We start from the raw sequence: 26448 nt of genomic DNA, 5'->3' as shown, positions 1-26448 counted from the left end.
GAGATTGTGCCCCTGTAATGCAGCCTGGGCAGCAGAGTGAGACTCTGTTTCAAAAAAGAACCAATTCTCATTCCTTGATCTCAATACAGTACTTGATTGATACTGCCTACCACACACACTTCCTCTTCTTAGCTCTCTAAGCCCTCTTCCCTATTACCTTTCTTTTCTTCCCCACCCCAAACTGAAGTAATCGTCACAAATATGCTATCCGTTTCATACTGTCTGTACACTGTCTTCCTTGGAAATGTTTTTACTCCTATGTGAACAGTTCTCTCAATCCTATCACATGCTGGCTCCTCTCCTGCGCCACCCCATATTTCCAGCCCAAAATTGAACTTGCCATCTTTATTCCAAACTGGCACTTCTTCCTGCTCTATTTTTGTTAATGGCCCTTTCCTTTTCACAGTTGCCCAAGCAACTAAAGCAATTGAAGAAGTTATCTTTAATTTTTACTTCTCTGTACAGTCTTATATTTGGCCTATCAATGACCTCTACACCAGCTCTAAATGAGATAAGAATCAGATCAGTGACTGCATTATGCTAATTCCTTTAAAAACTGCCCACGTCTAATGCTAGGCAGTATGCACTCTTCCTAGAAGAGACACACACATACTAAAAATAAATCTAATTCAACCCAATCAGTATTTTAAAGAAATTATCATGTGAACTACTTGTCAAATTCAGTAATAGAAAATGTGAAGCTGTATTCGAAATAAAGTTTATTCTAAACAAAAAGCTGACAGATAAATATTTATCACTCATAATTCTAAGCCACAGGTCAATGAATGACCTCAGGAAAGCACTATCTTTTCATTCTAATTTTCCCCTACCAAGGGTAGCATTATCAGTAATGTAGGATAGCGAATATTCTGAACACTCTATTTACATTCAAACCAATTCAAGCACATCTTAATGCTCCCAAACTACTCAACAACCTGAAAAGACTGACTTCGCTTCAGGACAAGTAGTATGCTTTAAAGGAAGAAATATAACTCATGTCTACTTGTTCTACAATATGGAGTTCACACTACAGAAAAGAAGTTAACATTTATGCAGCACATACTCAAGAGTAATCTTAATTATTAAAATGAAGTTATTTCAGTAACAGTATTCTATTTAGCACACAGCAGTAAGCATCATTCAGGTCTGACTTACTCCAAAGGCATACTTTTAGTTGTTGATACCAAGTATCACAGAAAACCACGGTCAAGTAAATACACTTGATAATCTACAGAGACAGAAAACTGTAATTGTAGTATGTTTACAAACAAACCTGAAGTCTCTTTCAAACTAGGTATCCTAAGTGCCCTATAACAAAGTCCAAAGGCCAGGTGCCGTGACTCACATCTGTAACTCCAGCACTGTGGGAAGCTGAAGCAGGAGGACCACCTGAGGTAAGGAGCTCAAGGCCAGAGTGGGCAACATAGCAAGAAATTTTTTAATTAGTTGGGTGTGGTGATAAGGAGCCTGTAGTCCTAGCTACTGTGTTGAATCACTTGAGCCCAGGAGTTTGAGGTAGTAGTGAGCTGCGAACGTACCACTGTGCTCCAGTCTGGGCCACAGAGCAAGACCCTGTCTCTAAAATAACTTAATTAAACAAACAAACGATGTGCATGACTGTTTGCCAAGGGTGGGGCCCTCAAGTGACAGGTCAGAAGGGGGGACAGGGAAGAGATGGCAGAATGAAGCTGATACTATCACTATTAAATTACTAACACTGCTTTAATTTGCACCTCCTACTATATTCACATTATAAAATCAAAGTATAGTAACAATGATATGTCCGTTTAGACACAACATGTGCTAAATTATCTAGGGGTGTGATCTACTAGAGTTCCTACCTTTTCCCTCCTTTCTCCAACTTCACAGCCATAACTAATCAATGTCAGAGCCAGAATAGCACACACCTTAAATTTGCTATTAAGGGAATAAAGCAATCCATTTTGTTCCTGTATTTTCCTAGTTTCCCTTTTAATCTAAACAACAGTATACCATGAAAATGCATCACTGCCTACACTTGGCTTTAAATGGAATTTTCTGCCAGTTACTAAATTTTGAGGTGTAATTTTCCAAGCTACCCTCTTAAGCAAATTATTTAACTCTATAAAAGGGAAGAGTATTTTGTTTCTTAATGAGAAAAGTTTAAATGCACCAAATTCATGCATCCAACTTTCCTACCTTATTTTAGGTAAATATAAAAGTTTTTAAAACAAGTAAACCACAGTTCAACAAGCTTATTTGATTCTGGCCTCTAAAAAACTAATTGGGAGTCAAGGCTCCTTAGAAAATGAGGTAGAGCCATTTTTATCCAAGGGTGGCAAAGAAAAAAAGCCAATGTTTTACAGTATCAAAGTTGAAAGAAATAAACAAATATACACAAATGCTACCAATCCTCACATACTTCCTCCTTCTGGGCTTGTTTCGTCATAAGATGTGCTTAATCTTTTTTGTTTTCTTACATTTATTCAGTCTACACTCAAAAATGTATATGCAAAGCTATTTTTTCATGTGAGTTACAGGGAATGGTTATATATCCTTGTACATATTTAGGAAATAAAACCAAAAAACAGCATGATAACTATTTGGAGACAGAATATTAATTAGCTTTAGTTATATCTAAGTCTTGAGTAATTTTCCTTCCAGGAACCAGGGATATATACAATACACTTGAAAACTTGACTAAAATAACAGTAAGATGGCAGTAGTTCTACTTTTAAACCTATTCCAAATGTGCTCAAAATGGATGTCACAAATAACACCCAGGAAGAGAAAACCATACTTGTTTTAGTCAATGAGTCTAATAGAGAGAAATCAATATTACTTCCTTAAATTATTCACCACAAGTGGGTCAATTAAAAAGACTCCCTAGGTAAATAAATTTCTGTTTCACAGTAACATCCTGTGTTTAACTTGTTTCTTCCTCTGTGGGGGACATGCTAGCCCACTTTGGAAATTACTAGGCTTTAGTATTAAGTAATGAAGGAGCTGCTCAAAGCTTGGACTCGTAAGCCTCGCTCTCAGCCTAGTCCCCTACTTTGCATCAATTATGAAAAGCAAATCCCTAACGGCTTTGAGTGGCTCTGGCTTAGTGGGGAGTTGCCAGGCTGTCCGTGCTCTGTAAGACTCACATTTTCTTTTAAAAGAAAGAGTTTATTTGATAAACAAAACAGTAACGCTCATTTTAACAAGGTGAGTTAAACTACAGAAGCATAAAAAGAAAAGTTAACAGTCTCTCCTACTTCATTTCAAATCCCACCCTCCTGAGATAAGCAGTGTCAATAGTTTGGTCTATATCCTTCCAAAGCTTTTCTTCCTTACAGCTGCATAAATAGGATATAGCCCCCTCCACATTTTTTTTTTCAATAAGATTATACAACATATATTTTTTCTACACACTGTTTACTCACCCAATACAAGCAAATTGTCTTTCTGAGTCAGTACATAAAATCCTAACTCAATCTTTTTGACAGCGGCATAATACACAGAGTACAAGTGTTCCACAATTTATTGCATTCCTCCACTGATGGACATTAAGAGGACTCCCAGTTTTTCTGCTGTTACAATTCTGCAAGAAACATCCAGTCATGTATCTGGATGTGCATCAATGATTTTATTTTACGGTACTTATTGGTGCCTAATGCCTTATCCTTAATTCTGAAATCCAAGAGACTCTGAAAATTCAAAGATTTTTAATTGATTCACAATGGCAAAGGCTGATCTGAACTAATATGAATATTCATTTGATCTCTCTAGAAATATGAATGTGTCTACTTATGTGGTGCTCTCTCAAACCCCGCTGGAGGTGTTACATAATGTACAGTATATGCACCATGTTATCTTCATTTAATCCGCAAATCTCTGAAATCTGAAGACAATCGTCCTGAAGAGTTTTGGATAAGGGACCATGAACCTATACTTCTAAAAGTATAATTGACAGGCCCAAGAGTGTGTACAACTTAAATACGTACTACAAAATGACAAAAAAGTTACAGAAATGCAGACTCCCAATCAGCCATGTGAGAGAGGGTCCTTTTCCCCATGCTAGCATTGAATGTTAGCATCTTTTCAACTGTTGCTCATCTAATGGGCAAAAATTACATAGGTCATTTCAATTTTTATTTTTCAGTAAAGTTGAGCTGCTTTTTTGCAAAGAAGAAAATCCTATTTGCAAATCTTCTTTGAGATACAAATTCTTATCCTTTGCCCACTTTTCTTTTTTTTTTCTTTATTATACTTTAAGTTCTGGGATACATGTGCAGAACGTGCAGGTTTGTTACACACATATATGTGTGCTACGATGGTTTGCTGTGCCCCATTAACTCATCATCTACATTAGGTATTTCTCCTAATGCTATGCCTCCCCAACTCCTCCCCCTGTCCCCAACAGACCTGGGTGTTTGATGTTTCCCTCCCTGTGTCCATGTGTTCTCATTGTTCAACTCCCACTTATGAGTGAGAACATAGAGTATTTTCTGTTCTTGTGTTAGTTTGCTGAGAATGATGGTTTCCCACTTCATCCATGTCCCTGCAAAGGACATGAACTCATCCTTTTTATGGCTGCATAGTATTCCAGGTGGTGTATATGTGCCACATTTTCTTTATCCAGTCTATCATTGATGGTTTGCCCACTTTTATATTGGACTGTTCACCTACCACTTACTTTGCAGGCAATCCCTGAATACCACTGCCATGTACAGTCACATGCTACATGTAAACATGCCCTCCCAGCCTGCTGCGTGCTGTTTCCTCCTCTGTTCATGGTGACTTTTTGCCAAACATGAATTTTTAATTTTTATCTGTTCAAATTTGGAAATCTTTTCCTTTATGGGATCTCTGTTTTTAATTTTGATTGAGAAGGTCCTCTCACTCCACCCAAAGTGGTACAAATGGTCTCTTATATTTCCTTCTAACATATATAAATATTTTACTTTTTATATTTGAATCTTAATTCTACCTGACATGTATTTTTACAAGAAACGTTAGCTAGAGGACCAACTATTTCTTTCTGGTAGCTAACTAACAACATATATTAAATAAGTCATCCTTTCTTTTTTATTTATTTATTTATTTTTTTTTTGAGATGTGGTCTCGCTCTCTCAAAAATAAATACATAAATATATAAAATCAACCTTATCCATTCAATTTAAATAAATTTCATATACTAGGGGAAGGGAGAACAAAAAGTGAAAGCTTAATGCTTTTCCAATAAAATAGAAAAGCTTGGGTAAAAATAAGTTACACTTACTTTATGTTTCTCTTTACTTTTTTCCAAAAGGATTTATAAAACAAAGCACATGCTGTTGTTCTTAAGAGCACACCTTGTGTTTCTGAGACCATTAAAAGTTTGACAGAGTACATTTTTTTATCTTTAGAAGAAATAATCTTGGGAAGTGTGTCAAAGTGCTTTTTAAAATGTGTATTGAATATACTTGCTCTTTAGAAACAATACTTGAATGAATGAATGAGAGAGGGAGACCGTAAGCAACTTCCTTTTCCATTAACTCCTCAAATTCTGATTATTTTAGTGTGGTGCTTCTTTGGCTTGATAAGTTTGTCCTACAGCCATGTTCTAATATTCTTGCCCCCATCGAGGTATGATATAGGACAACCTGCATGTGCCATAATAGTTACATAAAGAAGCCAAATAATATCTAAAAGACATGAGAGAGGCTGTCTCTCCTGGATGAGAATGGAAGGAATACCTTGTGCCCCATGTTCCTCTTGGACTCATCTGTGGTGGTGCTGGCATGGGAAAACATTTGACTCACTGTGCCTGCTTCAGAACTGCTGGGAACACCCACCCTTCGGAAGGTGTGACTCGTCTCCTTTTGGCTTTCAAGCTGTTGTCCACACCCCCAAACTCCACTGGCCTGCAACTGAACTCAGTTTCTTGGTGCAGTGCTTTCCCTGTCGTCCCTATATGACTTCTAACGTCATATGACGTCCCTACATGCCCTTCTGTTCCAAGGGCCGAGCAGTCCAACAGCCTTGTTCCCAGCGAGCACCTGCCATCATCTGGGAGGCTTAGCAGTGCATGAATGCTAATGTGGCACACAACCAGTTTGTCAACACTTGAGCCAAAATAAACAAATCATTCTATCTGAATCCTGGTCACCATAAATGACTCCTGGTACAAGTTAAATAAACCTAACACCTTCTCATATGACTAGAAAATAACAACCACATGCACATTTTACTTAGGTAAAAATTAAAATTTAGTCACAAAAGAATTTTATAATTTTCTTAAGAATTGCTACAGATGGTGAAAATCAGAAAAAGTATACCAAAGCTAAAACTCATAGACATGATTCTTTGGCCAGGCGCAGTGGTTCAAGCCTGTAATCCCAGCACTTTGGGAGGCCAAGGTGGGCAGATCACCTGAGGTTGGGAGCTAGAAACCAGCCCGACTGACATGGAGAAACCCTGTTTCTACTAAAATACAAAAAATTAGCCAGGCATGGTAGCACATGCCTGTAATCCCAGATAACTCAGGAGGCGGAGACAGGAGAATCGCTTGAACCCAGGAAGGGGAGGTTGTGGTGAGCTGAGACAGCGCCATTGCACTCTAGCTTGGGCAACAAAAGCAAAACTGTTTCAAAAAAAAAAAAAAAAAGGCTGGGTGCAGTGGCTCATGCCTATAATCCCAGCACTTTGGGAGGCCAAGGTGGGCAGATCACCTGAGGTCAGGAGTTCGAGACCAGCCTGGCCAACATGGTGAAACTTCGTCTCAAGGAAAAAAAAAAAAAAAACATAGACATGATTTTTCAAAAGTAATAATCAAAGAAATAGAGAATTCTCAATGTTGACAATAATTGCCACGGACATTTTGCTGTAAAGGCAAATTAAAGCATTCCCTAAAGAGAAAATTTATTTAATTTAAAAAGCCTTTATTATTTATCTTAAAGTGATGAGGTGTCACTTTAACCCAGGTTAGAGGGCAGTGGTGTGATCGCAGCTCACTGCAGCCTTGAACTTCTTGGCTCAAGGAATTCCCCACATCAGCATCCACAGTATGTGGGATTACTACACCCAGCCCTAAAGAGAAAACTTCCTATCTTAATCCCTTTTTTAAAATAATTCAAACAAACAACAAAACAAAAATAAAAATTAAAGTAATTCAAACAAGAGGCACTTAGTGGTTACTATGTGCCAGACCTTAGGCTGCGTTCATCCTATGGATACAATAACAAACAAGGCAGAGCTCCTGCCTGTGGTGGAGAGGGAGGTGTGCAGTGGCAGGCTCCCTGAGTCCAGTTAGTAAATTATGTAAAGATCCACTCTAGATCGTAAGCCGGTAATAATGAAAACAGCAGCCACTGGATTTGTAGTAAGCCTGCACTAACTAAATTCAGGAAAACAATGAGTCATAAGCTGCATAAATTTGTCATTTTGATTCTTTTATAAATTAGCAATGTAAGAATAAAAAAACAAGAAATATGTTATCATGTTACAATTAAACACCTCTCTTTTGAGATGGTTTCTTTACTCAATTTATCCATGACTACATTTTTTTTTTCATTTTCTCACCGACATATCTGCCCAGAGTTATCCAATTAATTGCCAATGATATTCAAGAGATGTTTAATATTAACCACCACACTAGGAGGACAAATAAAAATATTAAAAGAACAAAACAAACAAACAAACAAAAAACCCATTTCCTTAAAAGGCAGAAAATGGATCACTACTTCTGCTCCTCTTCTCAAACCAAAGAGAAGATTCACAAGTATACTTGGATAAAATCCCATTCAAGTCACACAAAGATATATAAAAAGGAAAACCAAATAGCATCTATATCAAGGATATTGGATTACCAAAGAAATGAGAAAGTTAGCATAAGCAAAACTCAGTGAGAATAATTAAGTCATGAAAACGTGCTTAGATCGGAGTAGCCTAAACACCATATAACAAATAGACCAAGCAAATCTGATAGCTAAATACAAAAAAGGAAAAAAAACAAAAACAAAAAACAAAAAACCCTAACACCCAAAAGTTTCCTAGGTATAATAAAAGTCTGATGCTAGGGTTGGACCATTATTCACTAAACATTTCTTGAGTTCTTACTATTCACAAAGGTGATGGAAGTATACAAATGTGAATTAGACATGGTTTTTACCCTCCAGGAACTTGAAACAATTTGAGAACAAAGCTGTTATAAAATAAAGCCGAAGATGAGAACTTACTTGGGGCGGGGGAGGGGAGGGAGGAAGTACCATGAGTGTTTACAAAAAAGAAAACTTGGCCGGGCGTGGTGGCTCACCTGAGGCTGGGAGTTGAAGACCAGCTTGACCAACACGGTGAAACCCCGTCTTATTAAAAAAACAAAACAAAACAAAACAAAACAAAACAAAAAAACACAAAAAAGAAAACTTTTACCTAAGGGGCATAAGCAAGAGTTAACAGACAGATGGGAACTAGAAGACAGACCACTGAAAAAATTATATAATATGACTATTTCTTAAACTTCAGCATGCACTGTTATAATGCAGATTCCTGGGAATACCACTGTAAGTTCTGATTCAGGTCTGGTAGGAAAAACAGGCATCTGTGCTTCTAGTTATCTTAGCCTATTTTGTGTTGCTCTGACAGAATATCACTGACTGGGTAATTTGTAAAGAAAAAATTGATTTCTCACAGTTCTGGAGGATGGGAAGTCCAATTTCAAGACACTGGCATCTGGAGAGGGCCTTCTTGCTGTGTCATGCCATGGCAGAAGAGCAGCAAGAGAGCAACTCACAGCCTCAGGCCCTTTGATAATGGGCATTAATCCATTCATGAGGGTAGCGCCCTCATGGCCTAATCACCTCTTAAAAGTCCCACCTCTTAATATTGTTGCATGGGGGATTAAGTTTCCAACACATTATCTTTGGAGGACACATTCAAACCATAGCACCAATAAACATTACAGGTGATTCTGATGTAGGCATTTCATGAATCATTTTGAGAAACAGTGATTTGGAAAGCAAAAACTAAAACATAATAGGGAAACATTAAGTAGACCAAATTATTAAGGAGAAAGAAGCCCTGTGGGTATAAAGAACGCTTAAAGTCTAATGACAGAGCATGTCAGAAGACACTGGTATTTGTCTATGAAAAACTTTGCACTGAATGAAACAATACATATGAACATGCACAGATTTGTTTTATCACATGTATTAGATAACATGTTCACCTTGTTGCACTTCTACACACAAACACACACAATGTGTGGAGTGTAAATATGCATTCTGACAAAGTTTAAAATTAGGGGGGAAAAAAACGACTATTTAGAAAGTCAACCTTTCCCCAAGGTTTTCTTGTTAATTTTAAGTCCGAAAGACATCACCAGGGAGGAATGGGTGTGCCCTGCTGTTACAGAGGTCAGGTCAAATATCCTGCCAGCTCTGATGTCATCATCATCACCACCCCAGAGAAATGACAAGAGGAATGTGACTCTTCCCATTCAAAGCTTCATTAGTTTAGAGCATGGTGAATGACATCAAAATTACAGCCATTAAATAAAAACAGAAATTCTCACGGGTCCTTAGTTTTCAAAACTGACATGTATGTGTTGTCCGAATGCGCTCCAGAGTTAGATGTGTTTATTTGACATAAAGTAGAGGAGAGAGGGAGAAGAGGTGCATTATTGGTCTCCATCAGCATTCTCATACTGGCAACCAAAGAATTATTTCAGCAGTCATCAGAAAAGATGTTAATCATGTTCCCAAGCCCCAAGTTATAATGACATTTCACCATCAACAAAATAAGCATTACTTTGGCCCTCTTTATACTTATTACTATCCACTAGGAGCTGTGCAAAGTAAAAGTTGATTAGCACTCAGAATTGCAAATATTAACAAATACAGTGTTTGGCATTAAACTCTGGCAGTTCAGTTAAAGCTCAGAGAATACAGCAAAGAGCTCAATAGAGCTCAAAGAATGGAAGTAGAGAGAATACAACAACTGAATTGGAATCAAGCCAAGGCTTTTGAAGACACCAGCCTCTCCCCCTTTTATTTAAGTGGGAATAAATATTAAAGAACATCTTAAACCAACCCAAAAAGTCAATAGGGCAAACTGTAATTTAATATAGCCTGGCTGATATATCTTTTGTTTCTAAGCTCCCTCTTCAAAATGTGCTATATGAAGGAATAAGAAAATAAACGGGCCATTATTGCCATAAATTAGGTTGGCAGCATTAGGCAAGGAGAGGACCAAATGCTATATACAATCACGGAGCCCCAGGCACCACCTGATGGCTTTGCTTTGATCAAATTCTCTGGGAAGGAAAATGGGAATCTTGTGAAATGGAAAGCTTCCCAAGAGGATCCCAATTCCATCTGAAAAGCAAAGCTGTATAAGAAAGGAACTTCCAGTTCTGGGAACAGTTAACTGACAAAAAGACATTCCATACATTCCATGAAATTCCTTAAACATTTGTCAAGCCTCATGGAACCCTGGTAGTGGGAATTCCTTCCCAAGGTTATCTCTAACCCTGAGCAGCACTTGTGCTGTTTTTCTCCTACACAGGCTTTACTCTTTATTCAGCAGTCTGCAGCTGGTTTGCCTCTAACATTTTTTATACAGCAGGGTATCTTCAAAAAAGCTGAAATTGTTCTAAGTGCTGCTGTTTAAATCGAGCAAATGAACTGCAAAAATGTTTTAGCATGCCACTCCTTATTTCACTATGCTAATGAATTATCACTATTTCCATTAAAAGATGTTTTCATGAATTATGGAGAAAAACAAAAACTAAAATCTTTCAATAAAAACCTGGAAATGTGGGCTTTTGGTAGTAAGCAATTAACATTAAGAATTTTACATCTGGAATGCCTACATCCCCAAAAGGGCAGAAAAGCAGAACAGGAAATAAAGTCATTTGTTTTCTACTCCAAGGGGACTAAAAATGTAGAAATTTGAGCTTTCTAAGAAGAAAGGTAGTTGATAAATGCCACGTACAATTAGGAGTTTCTCACTGCTCATTCATACTTTCATTCTGTTATGCCCGCAGCTTGCACGACCAACTTCATTCACTCTCCCCATTCTCTCATGACAGGACCTGACCCTCCATCTCTCCTGTTTTTTTCAGCTAAACCAAATTTCACATCTAATCAGAGCTCAAATCACATCTTTCCTCTAAGTCTTGAATTCACTCCCCTCTTGGGCCAAGTAATCTTTACTTATTTCAGATGACAACATACTCAATTTATACCATAGCCTCTGAGACACAATCACACATTCCTAAGTTCCTTGAAATTGATGTGTAGGTGCCGTATAATCCAATGTGGATGGATCAACAATTATTCTAAGTGACTGATGTCTCCTTAAAAAGTCACCTTGAATAATAAATAAATGCAAGAAATGGTTCCATTGCTCAAAACATTTCTAAATGTTCTCTTTCTAAAGTTTTATGATCACATTATTTTGATTGTCCTCGGTGATGGGAAAACCAACAATTCAGTTCCATATGTATTTACTAAGGACTTTATAAGTAGATGGTGATTTTGGAAATTTTTAGAAGTTTATTGTAAAAGGATTGATAAGTACAAAAAGCATAAAGAAAGTGAACAATTCAGAAGAGGAAAAGGTCACATGAAATTGAGAAGTAACTAAAAGCTTAAAGAAGAAAAGCCATTACAAATACACGTTGAAGGGTGGGGCAGGAGTCACTAGGTTGAGCCTGGGTTTGGAAGGTGGTCAAATGTAAAAGTTGGGGCACATTCTTGCAAGGTGAGTGACAAGAGAATGTGAGGTGAGTTTAGAGAATGGTGAAATACACCCATAGATTTTCTTTTTAAAAGTCCAATTTCATACAGTCCATTTTAAACTATTATCTTCTTTTCCAACATCAAATCCTTTCTTACAAACATTTCTCTATGTAACGTTTTCTGAATCATCTCACTGTGCACACTGTCTTCTCATACTTTCAACAAAAGAGAAATACAATGATAAATTACCAGTCTCACTTCCTTCTAAAGTTGCTACACACTGAGCTCGGTGGCTCATGCCTGTAATCCCAGCACTTTGGGAGGCTGAGGCAGACAGATCACCTGAGGTCAGGAGTTCGAGACCAACCTGCCCAACATGGTGAAACCCTATCTTTATTAAAAATACAAAAATTAGCCAGGCGTGGTGGCAGGCACCTGTAATCCCAGCTACACGGGAGGCAGAAGTTGCAGTGAGCTGAGATGATGCCACTGCACTCCAACCTGGGGGACAGATTGAGACTACATCTCAAAAAACAAAATTAAAAAAATAAAAGTTGTTACAAATACCTTTTGCAAAGAAGTGAGGTATACTTACATATAATTGAATGAATAAAGACAATTCCCGCCACCATTCGCTCAAGTGTGCATTCATCATGGAGTATCTATTTAATATCCACCTAGCAACAGTAATGACCTCTGAGGGGGACTTGATTCCTGCTCTCTCAGAATGCAAAGCCAAGCAGAGCACACAAGATAAATATAGAAAACAAAGGTGATAAAAGTTAAGGCTATACTGCTATTCCCATGCATCACAGTATCTTTATAAAAACAGGCTTAACTATTACAAAGAATTGTATAAAACTGTCGGGACAATAGTAACAATGGCAAAATTCAATATTCAAAGGAACTGTTAAAAAAAAGCTGGTGGTACTTTTTTTTGCCTACTTCTCTATCACATATGATAAAAATAACATTAAGAATTCTACAGGTATATAGCAGGTCCTCAAACAACGTCATTTCATTCAATGTCATTTAGTTATAATACGAATGAGGAAAAAACTCAATTCCTGGTGAGGACCACTGTTGTCTGTGTGAAGTTTGCCCACTCTCCCCCATCTGTGTGGGTTTTCTCAGGGACTCACTTCCTCCCACATCCCAAAACTGTGTACATTAGGTTCATCAGTGTGTACACATGGAGAGGGGGAGAGAGAGAGAGAGAGAGAGAGAGAGAGAGAGAGAGAGTGTGTGTGTGTGTGTGTGTGTGTGTGTGTGTGTGTGTGTGTGTGTCCCCTATGACGAGATGGTGTCCTACCCAGGGCTGGTTCCTGTCTGGCACTCTTAGCTGATGGGAGAAACTCCAGCAATCCCGAACTCAAAAACTGGGTAAATAATTATCCTTTTTTTCTGTTTTTGTTTTTGTTTTTGTTTTTGTTTTGAGATGGAATCTCACTGTCTCCCAGGCTGGAGTGCAGTGGCACGATCTCAGCTCACTGCAACCTCTACCTCTTAGGTTCAAAGTGATTCTCCTGCCTCAGCCTCCCGAGTAGCTAGGATCACAAGTGCATGCCACCATTCCCAGCTAATTTTTTGTATTTTTAGTAGAGACGGGGTTTACATGTTGGCCAGCCTAGTCTCGAACTCCTGACCTCAGGTGATCCACCCACCTCGGCCTCCCAAAGTACTGGGATTACAGGCATGAGCCACTGCACCCGGCTTTTCTTCTTTTTTTTTGGAGATGGAGTCTAGCTCTGTCGTCCAAGCTGAAGTGCATTGGTGGATCTCCGCTCACTGCAACCTCCACCTCCCTGTTTCAAGCAATTCTCCTGCCTCAGCCTCCTGAGTAGCTAGGACTACAAGCATGCACCATCACGCCCAGCTAATTTTTGTATTTTTAGTAGAGGTGGGGTTTTACCATGTTGGCCAGGCTGGTCTCGAACTTCTAACCTCAGCTGATCCGTCTGCCCACCTAGGGCTACCAAAGTGCTGGGATTACAGGCGTCAGCCACCATACTGGGCCTCCTACTTGTTTTCATTAATCTTTCTTAAGTGTATGGATTGCTCATATTTATTTCAATGTTTAATACTAAAAGTGTTTTGATCTTTAGGCGTTTCGTGGTGTTGTGACCAGAAATATGTCCCAAGAACTTAACTTTTATTTATCTCAATTAACCTATGGTAAAACTGGTTTCACTAAACAAATATTGCTTAAAGGTACAGTTTCCAAGCACTTTTCAAATGAAATTAAAAGAATTATTGCACATGACTTACCAAGTCATATAAAATACCAACTTCTACTTAAATTTTTGTGTTCTCACTATAAAAGTAAAACATTTCTAGAACCAGCTAGGATCTTCTAGCTGTGCTAGTTTTGTTCTTCTATACCAAATTATTTACAAACAGCAAGAGCCAGAAAGCAGACCCACGCAGACCCACTTCTCTTATTAATGGAAGTGATAACCGTCAACCATAAAAAACAATCGAATCATAATACATTTCTATTTATGAAGCAGTTATTTTATCATTTGTCTAATTTCCACATACAGAATTAAACAATTTAAGTGTATTTTAATTTTCAATTTTAATTATCAACTTTAATTGCCAATTTGTCAAGTACTTACTAAAACAGAGGCTTTTTTCTTTTCTTATTTTTATTTTTTGAGATGGAGCCTCGCTCGGTCACCCAGGCTAGAGTGTAGTGACGTGATCTCGGCTCACTGCAACCTCCACCTCCTGGGTTCAAGTAATTCTCCTGCCTCAGCCTCCTGAGTAGCTAAGAGTACAGGCACGCTCCGCCACACCTGGATAATTTTTGTATTTTCAGTAGAGACAGGGTTTCACCATATCGGTCAAGCTGGTCTTGAACTCCTGACCTCATGATCCTCCCGCCTCGGCCTCCCAAAGTGATAGGATTACAGGTGTAAGCCACTGTGCCGGCCAAGACAGGCTTCTTCTTTCTTAAACTGGTTAGTAGAAGTAATTAGTAATCAAAATAGTCTAAGATAAAGACATTTTAGTTGAACTTATGTGACAAGCTTTCCAAGTACCATGGACAAAGTTACGGGAAACACACAAGCACAAACAAATTACTATCAAACTTTGCTTCTGACTTTATTCTCTAATTCCGTTTTCTAAACATGGCAGGATATCACCATAGAAGAACTCTCTGATCGATCACCCCTTATGAAGGACCTCAATTATGCTATCCCAAAATATACCACTTTGGGATAAGGAGTATACTGAGCCAAAGGCACCTGAAAAACAGCAGATATAAAAGGAGTGCTGTGACCTCCCCCTTTATTTATTTATTTATTTTTAATTTATTTATTTATTTTTTTTGCAGAATCTTGCTATGTCACCCAGGCTGGAATGCGGTGGCTTAATCTCGGCTCACTGCAACCTCCACCTGCCGGGTTCAAGCAATTCTCCTGCCTCAGCCTCCCAAGTAGCTGGGACTACAGGTGTGCGTCAACATGCCCAGCTAACTTTTGTATTTTTAGTGAAGGCGGGTTTCACCATGTTGGCCAGGCTGGTCTCAAACTCCTGATCCCAATGATCCACTTACCTCAGCCTCCCAAAGTGCTGGGATTACAGGCATGAGTCACCATGTCTGGCTTCTTTTTATTTTTTGACACTGAGTCTCGCTCTGTCACCTAGGCTGGAGTGCAGTGGTGTAATCTCAGCTCACTGCAACCTCCCATCTCCTGGGTTCAAACAATTCTCCTGCCTCAGCCTCCAGAGTAGCTCGGATTACAGGCATGTGCTCCTAAACTGGCTGATTTTTATATTTTTAGTAGAGACAAGGTTTCACCATGTTGGCCAGGCTGGTCTTGAACTCCTGGCCTCAAGTTATGTGCTTACCTCGGCCTCCCAAAGGGCTGAGATGACAGGCGTGAGCCACCACAACTGGCCTCTGACCTCCCCTTTCTTCTTGAAATCAAGAAACAAAACTCTCTTGTAAAAGATGCCCTCTGCATAGCAGGAAGAAAGCAACATTCTGACCACAAGAGACAGGGAATGGAAGCTAAGATAATTCTGTACAAACAACCCTTGTTAAAATAACTCATCTTCCTTTGGTCTCCTTATATGTATTACTTACTTTTCTACAATTTCCTCTGTGCTCAACCTAGTATATAAGGACTTAGATTTTGCCACTTCTTTAGGTCTTCATTTTCCTGCGGGGGTTCCTATGTACGTGTAAAAATCTGTATACTTCTCTCCCATTGATGTCTCATATCCATTTAATTCTCAGACCCAGGTGAAGGCTTTCAGAGGGTACAGGAAAAGTTTTGCCTCCTATATATTTACAAACTCTACGTCCTTCAATAATCCTCCCTATAAATCTTTAATAAATGATAAATAAATTATACATTTATAAGAGCTAGGCCAGGTGCAGTGGCTCACGCCTATAATCCCAGCACTTTGGGAGGCCAAAGTGGGCAGATCACCTGAAGTGAGGAGTTCAAGACCAGCCTGGCCAACATGGGGAAACCCTATGTCTACTAAAAATATAAAAATTAGCTGGGTGTGGTGGCACATGCCTGCAATCAGCTACTCAGGAGGCTGAGGCAGGAGAATTGCCTGGGACTGGGAAGTGGAGGCTGCAGTGAGCCGAGATCACGCCACTGTACTCCAGCCTAGAGGACATAGCCAGACTGTCCAAAAAAATAAATAAATAAAAATTATAAGAGCTAAATTTATCAGGGCAGTGAAATGTTCAAACACCATCATAATTTAGTGCAATCAAGTTCATACAGCTTTGCTATCATATTAAAAACATAAAATGAAGACCTGGGAAGAAAAATTATATTCCTTGAATTTAAATCAGCCAAAAGTTGTCTTCTTCACTGAGTCTACAAAAAAACTTACTGCTTTTGATGAAAAATCATTCTCCATTGCAAATAACAATAATCTTAGTATTAAGATTATCTGAGTTATCTAGAGATATAATTGACACAAACGAAATACTCTCTATTAATAAAAGAGATAAACAATGTATTATAGTTATTAGTGACACATATAATCAGGAAAGAAACCATCAAAACCACCAAAAATTACCCTGATGTTTACCTCTCCTCTATATTTTGAAAACTAACTTGAAGAGTTCCAATGCCAATAAAGGAAAAACAAACAGTAGTAGTTCCAAGAACAATGTTTTCCCTCTGAAACAGCTGACCTGTGTGTGTACATCATCATGCCATCTTTCCAGATTTAGAATGTTGGTGCAAACACCAATTTAAATGTTCTGTGGAAATAGCTCATTTGTTAAAGGTGAAAATTTGTAGTAAAAAGAGAACTTAAGGGGATATATGTCTAAAATAAAATGTCTCAGAACTCCTACCTGTTAAAATTATATTGTACTTTAAGTTCCTCCCTGGATATTTGCCCTAATGCTGCAACCTAAAACTTAATTTCTTGAAACTTAGGTAAAAACATAAAAATAAATTACCCTTTGGCATCTAAAATGTTCCCTGTGAAACATACATTAGAGATTTATTACCACGAATGCCTAAAAACAGAAATAAAAATAAGCAATTAAATATAAGGCATATTTTGAAGCCACCACACTGACTGACTGGACATTTAAAAACCACATTAATGCTTTCTGGAGTACAAACATGACTTTCTTAAATACATATTATACGTTTAACTCCTGGTATTAAACATATGTATGTATGAGGGGAGTATATATGCATGTATATACTTATCAACTTATTACTTTGGAATCTTGGCAATAAAATCTTTCTTGGACAATGGAAGTGGGAGACAAACACCTCAAAGTAGTGTGTAATGAAAGAGAAACTGGTGACCGGGCACAGTGGCTCATGCCTGTACTCCCAGCACTTTGGGAGGCCAAGGCAGGTGGATCACAAGGTCAGGAGTTTGCAACCAGCCCCGCCAATATGATGAAACCCTGTGTCTACTAAAATTAAAAAAATTAGTGGGGCACAGTGGTGCACACCTGTAATCTCAGCCTGGGCGACAGAGCGAGAGCCTGTCAGAAAGAAAAAAAGGAAAGAAAGAAAGAAGGAAGAGAGAGGAAGGAAAGAAAAGCGGGGGAAGGAGGGATGGATGGAGGCAGGGAGGGAGGGAAACTGGTTTAAAGCCTAGTTTTTTCCAAAGAGCAACACCACAGCAGCTTCACCAGTTACTCGGATGCCACTCACCAGGTTCCATAGGCCCACCTTCCCCATGCTTAAAGCAGCAGAAAGAACAAAACAGAAATCTTTTATTGCAATGTAAATTTTTTAAATCCTCTACCTTAAACAAATCAAAACCACTGCCTTATATTACACACTACAAAGTACAAGCTTATACTATGTTACTTGGTATGCTTTGTTTTGCTTTTTTAAAAGAAAAGTCAACAAAAGAAGCTGGACTCAAAGACACATTGTGTGTTCCATGTAGATCAAGTAAAAAGACAGGTGAAACTGCCTCATGATGTTCTAAGTCAGGATAGTGATGATGTTTAGCGTAATAAGAGGAGGAGTATAAGGACGGCTTTGGAGTGCTGGTAATATTCTGTATCTCAATACTGTATGGATACTGGTTACATGGATGCGCTCACTTTGTGGAAATCCATCAAGTTATACGCTCCTATTTGTGTGTTTTCTGTTTTTATTATACTTCTACAAAAAGATTATCAAAAGGTTACAGAAGGAGGAGTAAGACCCCAGATCCACTCCTTAATTCCAGCAGAAGACAGTTTATTCCCTGGAATAAAATGAACCAGAGTCCCTGATTCAAAGACATCATCACAGCAGGTAAACTGCTTTCTTTGACCCTTCAACTGACCCAGGGAGGTAATTTGGAAGAGAGAGAATAGTTTGTCAAAGTATAGAGCAATAAGAGAACGAAAACCACTGAGTCAATTTCTTACTGGTTATACATACAGCTTGAGTATTCTCAATGATCCATCTTGAGATTTTAAATAACAGCTGAAAGATGGCTTATGTCCAGTGACTTGGTTTACTTTTATATTCAAAATATTTCAGTCTCAAGTATAATATACTCATTTTCTGAGATGCTGATTATTGAACATATGGTCTCTAAAAAGATAATTCCAGAAGTCCATCTGGGTAACATTAAAGACTCCTTTATCTCCTTGCATACCACATGGCTTGGTAATACTGTCTTATCAATGATAGGTTTGGGAAAGTGGAGAAAATAAATGTCATTGAAAACAAAATATTAACTATATTTGTACATTTAATGCTAATGCTTACTTATACAATTTTAAGATACAATTTTTTTTTTGAGACAGAGTCTCTCTCTGTCACCCAGGTTGGAGCCCAGTGATGCCATCTCGGCTCGCTGCAACCTTTGCCTCCCAGGTTCAAGTGATTCTCCTGCCTTAGCCTCTCAAGGAGCTGGGATTACAGGCATGCACCACGACACCTGGCTATATTTTTGTATTTTTAGTAAAGATGGATTGCACCATGTTGGCCAGGCTGGCCAACATGACCTCAAATGACCCACCTCTCAGCCTCCCAAAGTGCTAGGATTACAGGCAAGATACAACTTCTGTCTAAAATGGTCTGAAGTTATCACTTGTTGATTTGGTACACATGCAATGCTATAGAAACTGGCTTATGGAAGTTAAAATGAATAACACATGATTGTCAAAGGATGACAGTATAATCTGTAGTATTGTTTCTTTGTAATTAATTACTTAAGGATGGAAATATTTCTCAGAAATTGAAAAGAAAAATGATATCAAGGATAACAGAAAATACTGTTCTGAAAACAGGGAAGTTAAATAAAAGTCCACATGCTAAACCTCCAGATTCCTCCTCTCTTTTCCACTCAGTACCCTGAATCTTGGCATGCATCGCACTGGCAGAATACTAAAGGGTTTCTCTAGTAAACTGACACCTCTTGGGGAAAAGGTCCACATACTGTCTTTGCTGTGTAACAGGCCAGAAGAATAAGCACCTACCCTGGCTCCAGGAAGAAAAAAGTCTCCAAGAAAATGCTGCTGAGAGGAATGTAAAAATTCTGTAAGAAAGCTTACAAATACTAGGGAAAAGGTAAAGTATACAAGTGATAAAGTGAGGCTGCTATCAAGCAAGCACAAGAAAGGATACAGGCTCATAATAATGTAAACAGTGAGTACTGACTCAACCAAAAACTAATACCTATATATTAAAAGGATGGGGAAAACAGAAGTACATGTGGTATGGGGTGGTGGTGGTGGTGTGTGAGACAATGTAAATAGATGAAATCCTTATCTTCCATAGTAATGGGTCAATATATAATGTCCAATAATGAAAAAAATCAAAACATAGCAGTATACGCATAATATTTAAAAAGAGGGCAGAAAACAGCAGAAAGATCCATAAGATTCAAAAGCGTTGTCTAGGGAGCAGGACTTGGATGTAGGGATGGGCTAAAGCTTCAGGCACCTACTTCTTATTGTAAACTTTGCTGCTTAAGATTTTTTAAAAATCTATGTAGGATATTATTTTGATGAAGGAAAAAGGCTTAAATTTTTTAAAAATACAAAATAAAACCAAGAAATGTAAAAAACAGTGGGCAATAAAAAATAGGGCTAATCAGCAGAGGGAAATGACAGCAAGACAATCAACTCTCAAAGACAGCGCCACAGACAAGGTGAAGGTTGAGAACTGCTTTTACTGTAACAGCTGGGAGAAAGGGTGTGTGCAGCAGAGCAACTGGAGCAGAGGAAAAAAGAGGATGAGCTCAAAAGATACCACACAGAATCAACAGACATGGGAGATCAAGTAGGTGACTCTGTAAGAACTGAACGGCAAGACAGAACCTGAATTCTCCTGAAGTGGGTCATGCCGGAAATATCCCTCCACCTGGATATTTAATTCCACAAATACTGGCTCTTTGGGGGCATCGTATTCTTCTATGCATAAAGAAGCATTTCAATTTTCTTTTTGTTTAGGCTTAAAATGTTTGAATTATTATGAAACACTCAAACAGAAGAATACAGAAAACTATAACATTCATCCAGGTATTCACTATACAGCTTTTTCAAATATTAACCTTTTGGGCCAGTGGTGGCTCATGCCTATAATACCACCACTTTGGGAGGCTGAGACAGGTGGGTCACCTGAGGTCAGGAGTTTGAGACCAGCCTGCCCAACATGGCAAAACCCCATCTCTACTAAAAATACAAAAATTACCTGGGCATAGTGACGGGCACCTGTAATCCCAGTCACTCAGGAGGCTAAGGCAACAGAATTGCTTGAACCTGGGAGGCGGAGGTTGCAGTGAACCAAGATTGCACCATTGCATTCCAGCCTGGGCAACAGTGCGATACTCCATCCAAAAAAAAAAAAAAAAAATTAACCTTGTGGCCTCTCATATCTTTTTCTTTCTTAAAAAATAAACATTACAGATATAGTTGAAACCTTTTTCAAACCATTCACTAATCCCATTCCCCGTCTCCTAAAAGGTAACCACAAAAGGTAAACATCCGACAGACCCAATCTCTAAAAGACAGCATTAGGGTGGATGAATTTTTTTTTTTTTTTTGAGACGGAGTTTCACTCATATTACCCAGGCTGGAGTGCAATGGCGCGATCTCGGCTCACTGCAACCTCCGCCTCCTGGGTTCAGGCAATTCTCCTGCCTCAGCCTCCTGAGTAGCTGGGATTACAGGCATGCGCANTATTTTTAGTAGAGACGGGGTTTCACCATGTTGACCAGGATGGTCTCGATCTCTTGACCTCGTGATCCACCCGCCTCGGCCTCCCAAAGTGCTGGGATGACAGGCTTGAGCCACCGCACCCGGCCGGATGCATTTTTTTAAACTTTTAAGTTCAAGGGTACATGAGCAGGTTTGTTACACAGGTAAACATGTGTCATGAGGGTATGTTGTACATATATTTCATCACCCAGGTACTATGCCTAGTATACACTAGTTCTTTTCTTTCTTTCTTTTTTCTTTTGAGACGATGTCTCACTCTGTTACCCAGGCTGGAGTGCAATGGCACAATCTCGGCTCTGTGATTCTCCTGCCTCAGCCTCCCAAATAGCTGGGATTACAGGTGCCTGCCACTATGCCCAGCTAACTTTTGTATCTTTAGTAGAGATGAGTTTTTACCAGGTTGGCCAGGCTGGTCTCCAACTCTTGACATCAGGTAATCCACCTGTCTCAGCCTCCCAAAGTGCTGCTATTACAGGCCTGAGCCACCGTACCCGGCTCCATTAGTTATTTTTCCTAATCCTCTCCTTCTCCCCTCCCTCCAACTTCCAATAAGCCCCACTGTGTGTTATGTGTTCTCAGCACTTGGCACCCACTTATAAGTAAGAATATGAAGTATTTGGTTTTCTGCTCCTGCATTAGTTTTGCTAAGGATAACAGCCTCCAGCTCCATCCATGTCCCTGCAAAGGACATAATCTGTTTTTTTTTTATGGCTGCATAGAATTCCACGGTTGAGTATGTACTACATTTCTTTATCCAGTCTATCATTGATGGACATATAAGTTGATATTCTGGATGAATTCTAATGCCCCGTTTCTGATCTAAGACATCAGGATTTAGCAGTATGATGAAAGTCTTTGATGTTCTATAACAGAAGTGTAAACTTCTATTATAGAACTCCTTATCTTTAAGGAGTTTGCTGAAGATGGCGGTATACAGGCTGAGGGCAAGAGGTGGTAACGTTTACTGGGGTATACCAATTACAGAACAGGCTCCTCTAGACGGATATAAAGCACCACCAGGTCCTCTGAGTTTCAAGCTACTGCTTGTAGTGTTCTGGGGAATAATTTTGTTGGTTAAGTTACTAAGGTTTAGGGTTAAGGATAGTGGGATATCTAATCCCAGTCTGTGCCTTAGCTATAGTGTATTCAGGATACTAAAGCCACTTTCGTAGGATATTTTACTATAACTGGGGTTTTCTACAACTTAGTTACAGGTTAGCTTTATTGGGAATAAAATCTTAAACACTCTTTACGCCGGGCTCTATTAACTTGAGTCAATGGTATGGCCGCGGTGGCTGGCACGAAATTGACCAACTCTGGTGGTCAGTGTAGCTTAGTTAAACTTTTGTTTAATGTGAATTTAATTTCTGTGAAATATGCAAAAATATTTCCCAATAATTTCAAACCTCAGAACATACTGATTGATAATAGTTCTTGATGGGTACCTCCAGAAACAAACAAAAAAAAACAATAATAATGATTATAACCATTCAGAAAAAAAAAATAACTTTATTGTTGTAGTTCCAATACAAATTTTCCTTTCGTTCCTTCCTCCCCAGCCTCCGCCCCCTCCACCCCCCACTCTCTCTCTTTTTCTTTCTTTCTTTCTGACAAGGTCTCACTCTGTTGCTGTGCTAGACTGCAGTAACATGATCATGGTTCACTGCAGCCTCAAACTCCTGGGCTCAAGCAATCCTCATGCCTCAGTCTCACCAGTAGCTGGGACTACAGGCACGTGCTACTATACCCAGCTCATTTTTAAATTTTTCTTTTATAGAGATGGGGTCTCATGATGTTGACCAGGTTGGTTCAAACTCCTGCTCTCAAGCCATCTTCCTGCCTCAGCTTCCCAAAGTGTTGGGATTACAGGAATGAGCCACTGCATCCAGCCAGTCCAAAATTAATAACAATACATAGAGTATATGAAACCTAAGTTTAAGTATTTTGCAAACAAATCAGTCCTATCGTTTGTCTTTAGTGAAAATGGCAGACTGAAGAGAGAAAAATTATGTTTCAGGAACTATGGTATACCTGCTGTTAGACTCTAGTCTCATCAGTTGTTTTTGAGGATTGTTTTTTCTGCAATTTGGGCTAATTTTGCTTATTCTTATGAACCAACCAGTGGTCACCAGCTGCTGGTCAGAAGAAACAAAAGGGATGATGGGTAATGTAAAAATCTGGATCAGTATTCTAATTCTGGGCATGTATTGGCATCAGCCATACCAGCTTGGTTCCACAACAACTGCCTAGTTAATAAGAAAGCCTTCCTATTTAGTTTACTTGGGATAATTTTACTTATTATTTTTTTTTTACTGTTGTAGAATATACTGCTGTTGTACTCTTTGTGTAGGAATGCAGATAAGTTCACTGAATGTTTTCTTAAATTGAGCACTTATTATTCTTCCAGACAGCACCTTTTGTTGAAACTTACAGTCATCAATGGCCCTTGCCAAACCAATGCTTTCTGACTGACCTTCTCTCTACCCTGAATACAAGAGGACCTCATAATTAGGCAAGAATATCATTGTACCTGTTCAGCCTGAAGAAGTTACAGAAGATAGACCTTCGTCCTTCTACAAGTCTTGGGATTAAGAGTCCCCTTATAAAAGGGAGGGGCAGCTGGGTGCAGTGGTTCACATCTGCAATCCCAGCACTTTCGGAGGCTGAGGCAGGCGGATCACTTGAGGTCAGGTGTTCAAGAACAGCCTGGCCAACTTGTGAAACCCCACTTCTACTAAAAATACAAAAATTAGCCAGGAGTGGTGGTGGGCACCTGTAGTCCCAGCTACTTGGGAGGCTGAGGCAGGAGAATTGCTTGAACCTGGGAGGTAGAGGTTCAAGAGCTGAGATCATGCCACTGCACTCCAGTCTGAGAAGAGCGAGACACCTTCTCAAAAATACATACATACATGCATACATAAAATAAAAAAATAAAAGGGAGAGGGGAAATATGTCAGAGGCATTAGAACCTGACTGAATCCATCTTGAATAGGGACTGGGTAAAATAAGGCTGACCCCTACTGGGCTGCATTCCCAGGAGATTAGGCATTCGTACAGGATGAGGTCAGCACAAGATACAGGTCACATAGATCTTGCTGATAAAACAGGATGTGGTAAAGAAGCCAGCCAAAAGCCACCAAAACCGAAATGGTGATGAAAGTGACCTCTGGCTGTCCTCAGTGCTCATTATGTGCTGGTTATAATGCATTAATTAGCATGCTAAGAGACACGCCCACCAGCACCATGACAGTTTACAAATCCAATGGCAATGTGAGAAAGTTACCCTATATGGTCCTAAAAGGGGAGGGACCCTGAGTTCTGGGACTTGCCTACCGCTTTCCCAGAAAAACTCATGAATAATCCACCCCTTGGTTTAGCATATAATAAAAAAATAACCATATGACGGTCAAGGTGGCTCAGACCCATAATCCCAGCACTTTGGGAGGCAAAGGTGGGCGGATCACTTAAGTCCAAAAGTTCAAGACCAGGGTGGCAACATGGCGAAAAATCATCTCTAATAAAAATATAAAAACTAGCTGGGCATGGTGGTGGTGTATGCCTGTAATCCCAGCTGTTTGGGAGGCTGAGGTAGGAGGATCACTTGAGACCCAGAGTCAGAGGGTGCAGTGAGCCACCACTGCACTCCAGCCTGGGTGACAGCAAAACAGTATCTCAAAAAAAAAAAAAAGAAAGAAAAGAAAGAACCATAAAAGTGGCCAACCAGCAGCCCTCAGGGCTGCTCTACCTATGGGGTAAGCCATTCTTTGTTCCTTCACTTTCTTAATAAACTTGCTTTCACTAAAAACAACAACAACAAAAAAGAATTCCATGGTGGTAACATTCATAGTACACGTCAGCTACACGGGACAATAAGGAATTGCTGGAGCGCAATATCCTTATCAGAGTCTCAACTGCCTATGTAATTAATTCACTGCAGCACCAAACTGTCCCAATTGTCATTATATTCTTCTCTATTCTTTTCTTCCAGGCAATCACAGTAAAAACATTCTTTTAAAAAATTGTAATGCCAGTGTTACTTAAGAATGTCCTTGATGACACAGGAAAGTTATTTTTATTACACTTCAGCCCTTGAGTACATGTCATTCTTACTGTCTGGATGATAAAAAAGGTAGTACACAAAAAACGCTTCTGGCGCACACTAAAGTACGATAGTTATCTCAAGGAAAACACTTATCAGATGATGTGAGCTGTAGGCCAAACCAGTCACTACTTACAGAGAACCCCGTGTTTACTTGAAAGAACAACTGACAAACTATTACTATTCACACTTGGGTATTTGGCAGGCATTTTCTCAAAGATGAGGTGAGAAGGCTGCTTAAAGGAAAACAACTGCTGGCATGTGCTGCCAACGTTAGCCTTCAAGTTTCTGATTAAAAATTAAAATTTTGGAAAACTTGTTTCCACAGTAAGCTTAACAACATCCCTATACTTAAAGACTTTACTGATAAAATTAGTGGTGCTATCAACTAATGTGAATTCTTAAAACTGCATAACAAAATACATTAGCATTTGGAATATCTGTGTTACACAACGAAGCAGTACTCTCCAAATGACCAACACTTAATGCAATAAAGTGATACATAGGTAAAGAGCCAAATCAAACTGCAAGTCAGATCAATGGATCTTACAGTTAAAGAATTCAAAAAGCTCACAAATAGGGTTTTAGATTCCACATTAGAACTAGCATTTAAGAAATGACCACTTGTCAAGTTTTGGTAGACTATCAAGGAAGGATATTCATAATTACCTGAAAAAACAATTAAAATACTCTTCCATTTTCCAATTACATCCATGAACATTATAAGCAAGTATTGGATTATTTTTTTCTGGATGTTAAAAACCATAAACAGAATCACAATTGTTTTCATATTTTAATTCCTTGATCATATCAGTCATGCAAAAGCAAATGAACTATTTAAAAGTTATATTCTTTGCAGTTACATAGTCTTACATATTTGTAACAAATATATAGATAGGCATCAAATTAATTTACCACAAAATGAAGACTGATCACTGCTCCAAAGAGGACAGGAAATGAATGTGTTAAATTCTTAAATCTGT

At 38.9% G+C, this 26448-nt stretch overlaps 1 protein-coding gene across 1 annotated transcript in view; it reads right to left on the bottom strand.

Annotated features, from left to right (window-relative positions):
* PHLPP1 (PH domain and leucine rich repeat protein phosphatase 1) overlaps nt 1-26448 on the bottom strand; it is a 249363-nt gene that overhangs the window by 71875 nt on the left and 151040 nt on the right. The gene's annotated exons all lie outside the window — the stretch shown is intronic.

The sequence above is a fragment of the Cebus imitator genome, unplaced genomic scaffold (genome assembly GCF_001604975.1).
Source record: "Cebus imitator isolate Cc_AM_T3 unplaced genomic scaffold, Cebus_imitator-1.0 Scaffold55, whole genome shotgun sequence".
Lineage (NCBI taxonomy): Eukaryota > Metazoa > Chordata > Mammalia > Primates > Cebidae > Cebus > Cebus imitator.
Note: the sequence above shows the minus strand (reverse complement) of the source record. Positions and strands in the feature narration are given on the sequence as shown.